This window comes from Pagrus major, chromosome 17 (assembly GCF_040436345.1).
Source record: "Pagrus major chromosome 17, Pma_NU_1.0".
NCBI lineage: Eukaryota > Metazoa > Chordata > Actinopteri > Spariformes > Sparidae > Pagrus > Pagrus major.
In genome coordinates, this window is record NC_133231.1 from 17,061,674 (window position 1) to 17,071,881 (window position 10,208).

Genomic DNA, 10,208 nt, shown 5'->3' on the forward strand with positions numbered 1-10,208 from the left:
TATTTCACTCTTAACAAACAATGAAATGCTGTATAAACCACTTTTTTCAACCCAATCGGCAGAATACATGCCAGCTAAGTATGTTTCTGCAAACCACGGCTAAAACTGAAACTTTATTTATGTTGCTACTTGTTGTTTCTTTCAGTTAAATTTTCTTTTTCTCTCTCGTCACAACGGCGTGCTTGTGCTCCGCTTAGGTTTCGGCACTAAAACCACTAGGTTAGGGTTAGGAACACATCACGGTCTGGCTTAAAATTGCCTTCCTGTTTTGGTCGCCACAAAAACGGAGAGTCGAGCTGTGGACACTCATTTGGCAGCCTCGTGGCTTATAATAACGGGAATATCCCCTCCACCTCCCAATCTGAAAGTAAGCTAATAAGAGTGTAATGTGTGATATGCCATGTCTGTGGTTTGCAGAACATTAACTGCTAACATTACATCTGGGCGACTGGGCTGTTTTCTTAAACAATTGTTTATTGTAAAGTTGCAACTTATGTTTAAAATACTTAATAAATGGTTAATAAATAATGTGTAGTTCATCTATAAACATTATAAAGTTGCAACTGACGTTTATAAACTTTTTGAAATGGTTGATAAACAGTTTATGAAGCATGCAATTGTTTGTTAACTGTAACTTAACTATTAAGAAAGGTTTAATTGACTATAAATGTAACATTTGTTGACGATGGTTATTATAAAGTGTTAACAAAGAAAAGATCTTCCTTCCTTCTTTCTCTTTGTCGTTCTGTCTTTCTATAAAAATCTGTGCTTACAGTAATATTACATTAAAGGTTTTGTGCTTCAAAGATATTTTATTCAGAGATTGTCAGCGTGTGTTGGAGTCTGCCTGTGAGTCAACGAGCATGAGTAAAAGTATTCATGAATTAAATAGCATGTATGTTGAATATTTAGAAAGTTACGTCATTGTCAAATATGACTCATTTTGCAACAGGAAAGGGAATTTCCGTGCCAGACACATTTAGTTTTTGGTCACGACTTAACAAAATGAGACTTTTTCAAAAAAAAAAAAAAAAAAATCAAATTAAGTTTTGCTGGTTAAATAAATGAACTTGTGATCTCCGGGCAGAAGAGATGTTGTGTAAGAGAGGCAGCACGAAGAAGGATACAGTAGTTGGTAGCTGACAGTGATGATGAGAAGGCTGGTGATGATGAAGACTGAGGCCTCGGGGTCATTAGAGCTTGATGCATGGATCTCTGCTGTAGCTCCAGATATATCTCCAGTCTGTGTGTCAAGTATTGATTACATGACTTGTACAGTATGTTTGTGTTCAACGTGTTTGATGATGACTCATGACTGTAGAAGTATTTTCTGTGTGTTGTGTGTGTGTGTGTGTGCGTGTGTGTGTTATCTGTGTGTGTGTGTGTGTCGTCTGTGTGTGTGTGTGTGTGTGTGTGTGTGTGTGTGTGTGTGTGTGGTGTGTGTGTGTGTGTGTGTGTGGTGTAGTGTTTTGATACCAGTCCATCTGTTGTCCTTAATCAGGGGAAGAGCAGATGAGTTCCGTCACCTGGAGACTGGCTCAGGGAGGTCCAATTAAACACACACATGCACTCGCGCACAACTGGCTTAACACGCACGCACATCATTCAACCACCACACGACTACAACAACTGTCAGTCGAATGAAATAACCTACAACATTAGCAACATATTTCATCATCATTAGAGGCTGTGTGAACACACACACACAGTCCTCACAGAAAACAAACATGCACACACAGACTTGACGAAATCAGCATACATACAGACAGGTCTCAGTACACACATACAGGCTCACACAGACATATATAGGTATATAAATATAATTTGGTTAAAACAGTGACTTTAAATACTTTAATTACATGTCAGTCTTCCATCTAATTCTATTACATAACTTCAATAAAGTGTCACATTTAAATCAATCATGTTGAGTCAAGGTGAATAAATTAAATAGCTTACTCTTATTGCACTGAATTAATGCAGAGTAATACGTAAACGTTATATGTTTATTTAATTATGACATATAAAGTGGGGAAACTCCAGTATAAACATATTGTGTCCTTCAGGTTGAGAGGCACACCCTCAGGAGAGGAAACCACACAAATGTTTCAGGTCCCCCAAAGAATTTGGAGAAAACGGGCTCCTGATGGCCACTCATATTATTACATTTTGCAATAACAGCTCTAAAGCCCCTATACTGTGCACCACTGCTGCCTTAAAATGAATGTGATGATGATCACTGGCCTTATAATGTCGGTTATTTGCAATGTGCCAACATTGTAGTTTTATTTGAAATTTCTACCAATGTATGAACATTGGATTTTGTACATTTTTCATTGTGTGAGATTATTTAAAGGAGACATATTCTGCTCATTTTCAGGTTCATAATTTTATTTTGGGCTAAAACTAGAATTAAGTTTATATGCTTTATGTTAAAAAAACACATCAGTTCTCTCGTTCTTTCCAGTTCTGCAGCACTGTATTCCCCCACTGTCTGAAACGCTGCATTTTAGCTCCTGTCTCTTTAAGGCCCTCCCTCCTGAATACCCAGTCTGCTCTGATTGGTCAGCTCACACATGCTTGAGCACCATTCACTGCGTCACCAGTCGGCTCTGTCGTGTTTCCAGCTTTCAGTTAGCGTTATTCCCGTGAATATAGGCATAAATTAGGCAAATGTGTGACGTGGTGACATAGTGTGATGTCAAGAAGTCACAGGATTAAAGGCGGGACTACTGACGAGGCGTTTCAGGAGCAGTGTTTTCTGTGGCGGAGAGGAGCTCCCGTTGGCGCAGAGTTTGGGCTTTTTAACTTTCAAGATCTTTTACATGTACAAGAACCTATTTAAAACACTGGAGGAAAGGGGAAAAAAATAAAAAGCATGATAGATCTGCTTTAAAACATCCGAAGGTCGGAAGGGCCCCCTGGGAATTTTTGCCCTGTGCCCCAACAGACTCTAGAATCGCCACTGTTCAAGTGTTTATTATTCAAGTATTATAAATAGGAGTAATTTCAAATTGGTTATTCTGTCTTCTGTCATACATCACACATCTATTTATTTAATTCATAAACATTGACTCAACATGATAACATGTAATTACAGTACTTAAAGTACTCCACACAGATCTCCACCCATGCATTATTCGTGTTGCATTCTGACTATGATTAAACTTTAAATGTTTCTTCATCGCTGTCAGTTTTGTTCTAACCCAGCAAAGAACAGGTGCCAGCAAGTCACTCTCTCAGGTTGAGGATGTGAGGGTGATTTCTAAAGATGGAAGGGGCAATGTTTCACTGCAGCACACATGAGTGTGACTTGCAGGCGAAAGTGGAAAACTCTGGGTGTTCTCTTGTTGGTGTCATCCTCGCACTTCGCTAACATCACCTCACTTTATTTTTGGGGGCAAACAGGAGATTTTTGATTTCGTCAGAAGGCCATGTGAGCAAATCTCACCCCGAAAATAAATACTCAAATAAGGTTTGCCATGGGTGCAGTATTATTTAATCTGGTCAGTTTTTTAATGTGTGATTAGAAAAATACAGGCAATATATATAAAATATTCTGATACAGATATTTAGCTTTTTTGCTGCAACTGTTTATGCCAAAATAATAAGTAATTATATACTGTATATGTATTTTATAATTTTACTTCATATTTTAAAGATTAAATAAAAAGTCTGCTTTGTCCATCATCATCAAACTGAGCTCTTAGAGCTACACTTCATAATTTGACTTTACAACTGTATATCTATGACTTTCAGCTCTTAAAACTAATGATTTTCAGTCTCTGATTTATGCAATTGTTAAAATTGTTGCCAGATATATTATGCATTTAATCTATAGATCAATACATGGACTTTTGGGGTGGCAGGCTGCTGTCTAGAACTGCCCATTCAGCAATGAATGAAGTTGCATTGAACTGAGGACATGACACCTTCTTTGAAAATAATGTTTTTATTCAACTAAAGATTGAAGCACATGAGGGGATATGGCTTATATTTGAAGAGGGCTTCCTCCTCTGTTGCTCTTCTTGAGGATACTTTCATATTTTTTCAGATTAAAATGTTTTTTTCAGAGTTTTTACATACTTAAACCTAAGTGTCTAAGAGTAGCGTGTTGTATGCTGTGCAGATCATGAATTACTTCGAGGCAAACTTGGGAATTTTGTTCTTTTTTAAGTGAAATTGTTGAATGTTATGTTTTACTCTGGGAGGATATGTTGATGTGCTCTTTGTACACGTGTGTGTGTGTGTGTGTGTGTGTGTGTGTGTGTGTGTGTGTGTGTGTGTGTGTGTGTGTGTGTGTGTGTGTGTGTGTGTGTGTGTGTGTGTGTGAGACGCTGCTCGTTGGGTTAGCTGTGATAGATGTCCTGTTTGGTTTAATTGATGCTGTGCCACGTTGAAGGCCGACACATGTGTTTTACGCCGAACACGGAGCCGCTACCCAGCTGGTCTGTGTGCTTGTGAGTGTGTAGGTGGATGTGGGTGTGTATATAGTGCACTGTGCGTGTGACAGGCAGGCAGCTGCTGCCTTGTACCTCAATACGAACACATGCACACACAAAAACAGTTCATTGGCATAACAGTGGTTTTAGAGTTATGAGTCATTATCACGCATCACCCCTGACCCTAACCAACACACACACTGCCTGGTGGATCTAATAATACATGTCTATACATGTACTGACTTAAAGGACTCACTAACTGCAGCATGATATAGTGAGAAAAATCCATGATGCACAAACTAAGGTCCCAGTTTACACGTAATACAAATAAGTCACAAATCATTGTGAATGTTGTAATTAATTTGATTATTCCTGTTTATTTCTGCTACAAAATGTCATTACAGTTTTTTTCCCACCCATCTTTTTCTCTCAGGGGTGAAAAACAGGTTTTAGTGATGTAACGTTGACATTTTTCCTCTTACTTAAAGCAAAATGTTTCATCAAGGAGCATCAAAAGTCAAAATATATTTCTGTCTCTTCCCCTCTCTCTCTTTGCCTCTCATTTCGTCTTTTCTGAAGGTGAGCCTCGTTCTGTTCTGTCCTAAAGCTGTTCTGTCGCAGTAACGCTAAATATTGCTGAGCAGCTCTTCTCATCAGGCACGCACACACACATACACACAAAGGCACATGCACACACACACACACACACATACACGCATGCACACTTGCAGACACACACAGAAGTGCTGGGCTAGGGGAGAAATGTGGCCTGTTTCTTTGCAGTTTTTGATGACTCCCGCTGTACTGGTGAAACAGAATGCAGCGTACATTAGCACAGGATAGAGTGTCCCAAAACAGAGGAGAGGAGAGGAGAGGAGAGGAGAGGAGAGGAGAGGAGAGGAGAGGAGAGGAGAGGAGAGGAGAGGAGAGGAGATACAAAACAGCAGCTTCATTAACAGCAGGAAAATTATATTTTAATATCAGGTGTCATATACATTTTCAAGAGTAAAAAATATCTGATCCTCAGGAACAGTTGATAATATCCACTTATTATTCACCCAGCTGGCTAACTTCTGGTTAAGCGCCCAGCTAATTTAAATAGCAATAAATGATTTCGTTTTGCAGCTCTTCTAGACTTTTTCAAATCATAGTGGAAAGAATGGCTCGAGTCATTTCACTTAAAAAAAATGTATCCAGCATTTTACAGCCACTTCTTTCACAATATAAGCTTATGGGAAAAGGTGTATTTAGGCCTCAGTGCATCACATTATGCTGTAATAACACGGTTTGGCCATTATGAAAGTTGGCTTCAAAGTCTGGCACGCTTCCTGGGGGCACTTAAACTACTTGGTTAGGTTTAGGAAAAAAAACATGGTTTGGGTTCAAATCACTATGTTATTTCTGTAACTTCCGTACATATTATGTTCATGACGTAACTTCACTACATTAGTAAGTTGAAAGAAACTCACCGATGGTTTTCACACTGGCTTCCTGAATAAAAGTCCTGTGCTTGTTGAACTTGACCGCCCATCCCTGACTCTTTACACTACTCCTCCTCACTTCCTCCTTTGAAGCTGTGATCACTAGAGGTCTCCGCTGAACAAGAATCGTAAAAATGTGTCGTAATGAGCTGCTTTCATTTTCAATCTATATAGTCAGGTATTTTCTGATCAAGAGTACAAGAGGAGAATACAACCAAACTTGATGGTGTAATGTTGATTATTATTGTCATGATTATTGTGACCTTATGTATTTATTTATTTAAAGCACCACAAAGAGCATTTCTCTCTATAGGAGACAGCCTGACCGAGCAGTAATTCTGTCAACCACAACATGTATAATTTGTAATACCAGCTGTCATTGGTTGACCCAGAGAACACGCTGCATTACTCACAGTGTAACACACACACATATTGTCTTTCTCAGCGTTTGGTCTTTACAGCTTGATCTAGAAAACCAAGAAATGCTTCATTAGTTAGATGAATCTGGAAGAAATATTGGATTAATGTGTTCCTCAGGAAGTGATTAAGAATGTATAACAGTTGTATAATGCTCGTGATGGATCCATTTCAGAAGATTCACAGTCTGCAATAGAAGATGAATTCACCTGGCGTTCATTCCTCCTGCAGGACATGAACATCACACAGATTCACACCATCCAAACAAACAACCCTTGTGCACATACAAACTGCTCGTCTGGTTGCAAAAGCACTGAATTGGCCTTTCTCCCTCCCTGTGTATTTCCCTAAACTCTCTCTGACCCACAATGCAGTTGTGAGGGATATTTCTCTTCCCCTCTCTATCTTGGGGTAATTGTGTGAATCAGGAGAGATTGCATTTAGCCAGACAGCTGAGTGGCGAGTTGGCAGGGTAATAAATGGCCTGATAACCAGCACTACTCTGATCCCTCTCAACGCAGAAATAAGAACAAAAAAATCATTACCTGCTTCAGACAGGCCTATCCTGCGATGTCGCATGTGATAAAGAGAGACATATTTCGGAAACAAGGAGAGAGGAAGGGGTGGGACGGAAGAAAGGGGGGGAAAATGAAAGAAGGGATGAGACACAGGAAGGGTTATGGAAACGTTCCAGGTAACATTTTTATTTGTGTTACAGAATGGGCCATTTATTCAGTGATTTTGGAGCATAGAGCAGAACGATGGGAGATAAAGTCAGAAGAAACGATAAATTGAAATACTATCAGCAAAGTGAACATTTCAGCCGTGATTTAGGAGGCCGAATGGTTGAGAAGGGTCAGAACACATTCTGTTTTATCCATGAGTTTTTAAAGGACATAAAATTCAATTCATATTCTCTTTGTTTTCTGTCCATTCTGACACTCTGTATACCTTTTAAATGGCAAGATCAAGCATATCAAGCAAATAATTAAATATCTGTACACACTCACACAAAAGGTCTCAGCAGTGTTTGCAAATGCAAGCTTTGGCTTTGAAACTGACATTACTTATTTAGCCCGCATTAATGTACAGTACAAAGGCAGTCACGGCAGCATCAGGTTGATGTTGTCAGGTTTTGTTTGTTCCAGGACTGGATCACATGACGACAAGGCAAGATTGAGTTTGCGCTGCATCCATAAATTCACATTAAATCGGGGCAGGTTTGAGTACTGAGAGAATTAGCACCTGACTCTCAAGTTCACTTATGTATTTTTAGCATCTTTCAGCTTATTGTTTTGGTCTTGTTGTTTTGTCCCGCAACTTCATTATTTGGATTCACTTTATGGATGGATGGCTAAACAAAATATTGGGCATAAACACAAGCCCTTTTCACACAGGGACTCTGCATTATCGCCGCAATGAAGGCTCGCCTTTACGCCGCCTATGTTTGTTCACACTGAACCAAGCAGCGCCGGCTGTTTTCACTGCCCCCTAGTGGCAAAGAAAATTGGTTATTGCATGTTTAACTAACAAAGATCTACTGAAAAACATGAATCCTGCAATTTGTTTGTTAAAAATTGTTAATCCTCTTACACTCAGTGCTCTAAACAATAAACTATTCACATCCTTTAGCGCTGTTGGTAACACAGATCAGATATATTTTTATATAAAAGTAACCAGCATTGTTCCTGAGTGGATTCAGAGGCTCGGTGCTCTTCCTCCCCTCCTTCCTCCTCCTCCCCTTCTCGCCGAGTGTTTCCAATATTATCAGAGGTTTCATTCTTTTATTCCATCCACACCACTATTGTGTCTAATCCGTCTCTCAGACACGCAGTTACTCATACACACATGTTCACACACACACACTCACACACACACACACACACACACACACACACACACACACGATTACAGATACTGTACACGACCACGATGCAGGACACAAACTCATGTTCAGAGTCACACACAGTCTTGTATGAATGTATCCCTGAGGCGGTGCTACAGCATCAGCAGCCGCCTGATGTTTCATCAGCAGGACAACACATTACTATTCTAACACTCTGCTGTTCAAATGTTATAATGTTTCTGTCAATACTGCTAAATCAACTTTATATGCCTCCAGAGGGCAAACAGATTACAAACACACTTGTGTTATGAAGAAATGAAATGACCTTTGAGTGAACCCATTCCATGATCATATTTTTTATGCTCATATAATGTGTTTTTTAGAATAAGTGTTAGGCCTTATACGCATTTTCTGAGACTATGTTCATGTTGTTTCTGCTTTATGAAACAGTAAAGACAGAATAGCTTGTGCATGAGCCCTCAGAGGCACCAGAACTCTCCGTGTCGCCATATTGAACTTGATTTCAGATTTGATTTTCACAACACAAAAACATAAAATATGTTCGTACAAAGTGTGTACAGCCTCGGGATTGATATAAGAATAATTTCTGACAGGAAATATGTGAAGGTAAAACGTAAAATACATTTACATAAAGGAGGTGGGGAAAGCTACAAGAAGGTGAGCTGTAAAGGTGAGTGTTGAGTGAGGACTTGAATGTTTCTAATTCTGGTACACAGGCAGTGAGGTTTGTCTCCAGGGTTTCCCCCACTGTTTGCAGAGTGTTATGTGAAAATGTCGCCGCTATTGTGTATTTTGTGTGGCAGTGACCTTTTGTGGATCACAAGGATGCAAGAGCTCCACTGGGCAAAGGAACAAAACTGTTGAATGTAAATGTTGTTTAGGTGTAAGCGTTGAAAAATGCAAACTATCATGTATACATGTAAGTTGTTACCACTGTGACATCACCCATTCGTTTGTGGACTATCACTTGAAGCATTACATTTTAATTATTTTAATCCAAACCATGAACGAAACCTAACCACGTAGTTTTATTGCTTGAACCTAACATAAGAGTTTTATTGCCTAAACCTAACCAAACTGTGTCTGAAAACTGAAAAATATTCTTTTTAATACCTGTAAACAATAAATGTCTTGTGCAAAATCTATTCATCTTGCACAATTTGCTGTGAACATCTCTATACTATCACCTAAAGGCCAACCTTTCCAAAAGGTTATCCAGCAGAAAATTTCTCATATATAAGGTAGCCAGGCCCTAAAGGATAACCTGTTTTATCATCTCTTTTACTCTAAGTGCGACCATAGTAAATCAAGAGAAAAGTAGCATAGTAGCTTACATACAATCTAACTTCTTTTTGAAGCAAGTGGAGTCTCCTCCTGCTGGCAATTAAAGCTAAGTCGAGATTTTATACAGTAAATGGTTGTTTTACATTTTCCATTGGAAGGTCGGTGGAGATTTTAGTATCACTGAGAGGCATGTTACACCACCATCACCATCTTGAGTGCCCCATCTCCTTTCTTCTGTACTATCCTTACAACTTCCTTTACAGCTTTCCCTCAAAACTGGAACGACCAGCTTTCTTGTTAGTCATTTACAGAACAGACAGCCGGAGCAACGTTTGATAATAACGGGAAGAAATTATTAACCATACCCCAAACGATGGGGATCGTAATTGGTATCATATTGCAAAATCTATAATTCTTGAGATAGAATGTGTTCATTACATTTTAATACTAAATAAAGACAAAAAACAGCTCCGTCTCAGTGGTGGTAAATGTAGCTTTTTCCCCATTAATATAAACTCAACAGTAGTTGTTAATGGAGTACATACAATAAATTTACATTGGTAGGAATGTGTACTAAAGAAATTCAATTCAGTAAAAGTGATTTAGATGCAAGTGTTGAAACAGTGCCTGATCTATGAGTTCAGTCACACTTTAATCGAAATGCAGGAATAGGTGGTGGGTTGGACTACTCATAACATGACAAATGAACCAATTTAAAAA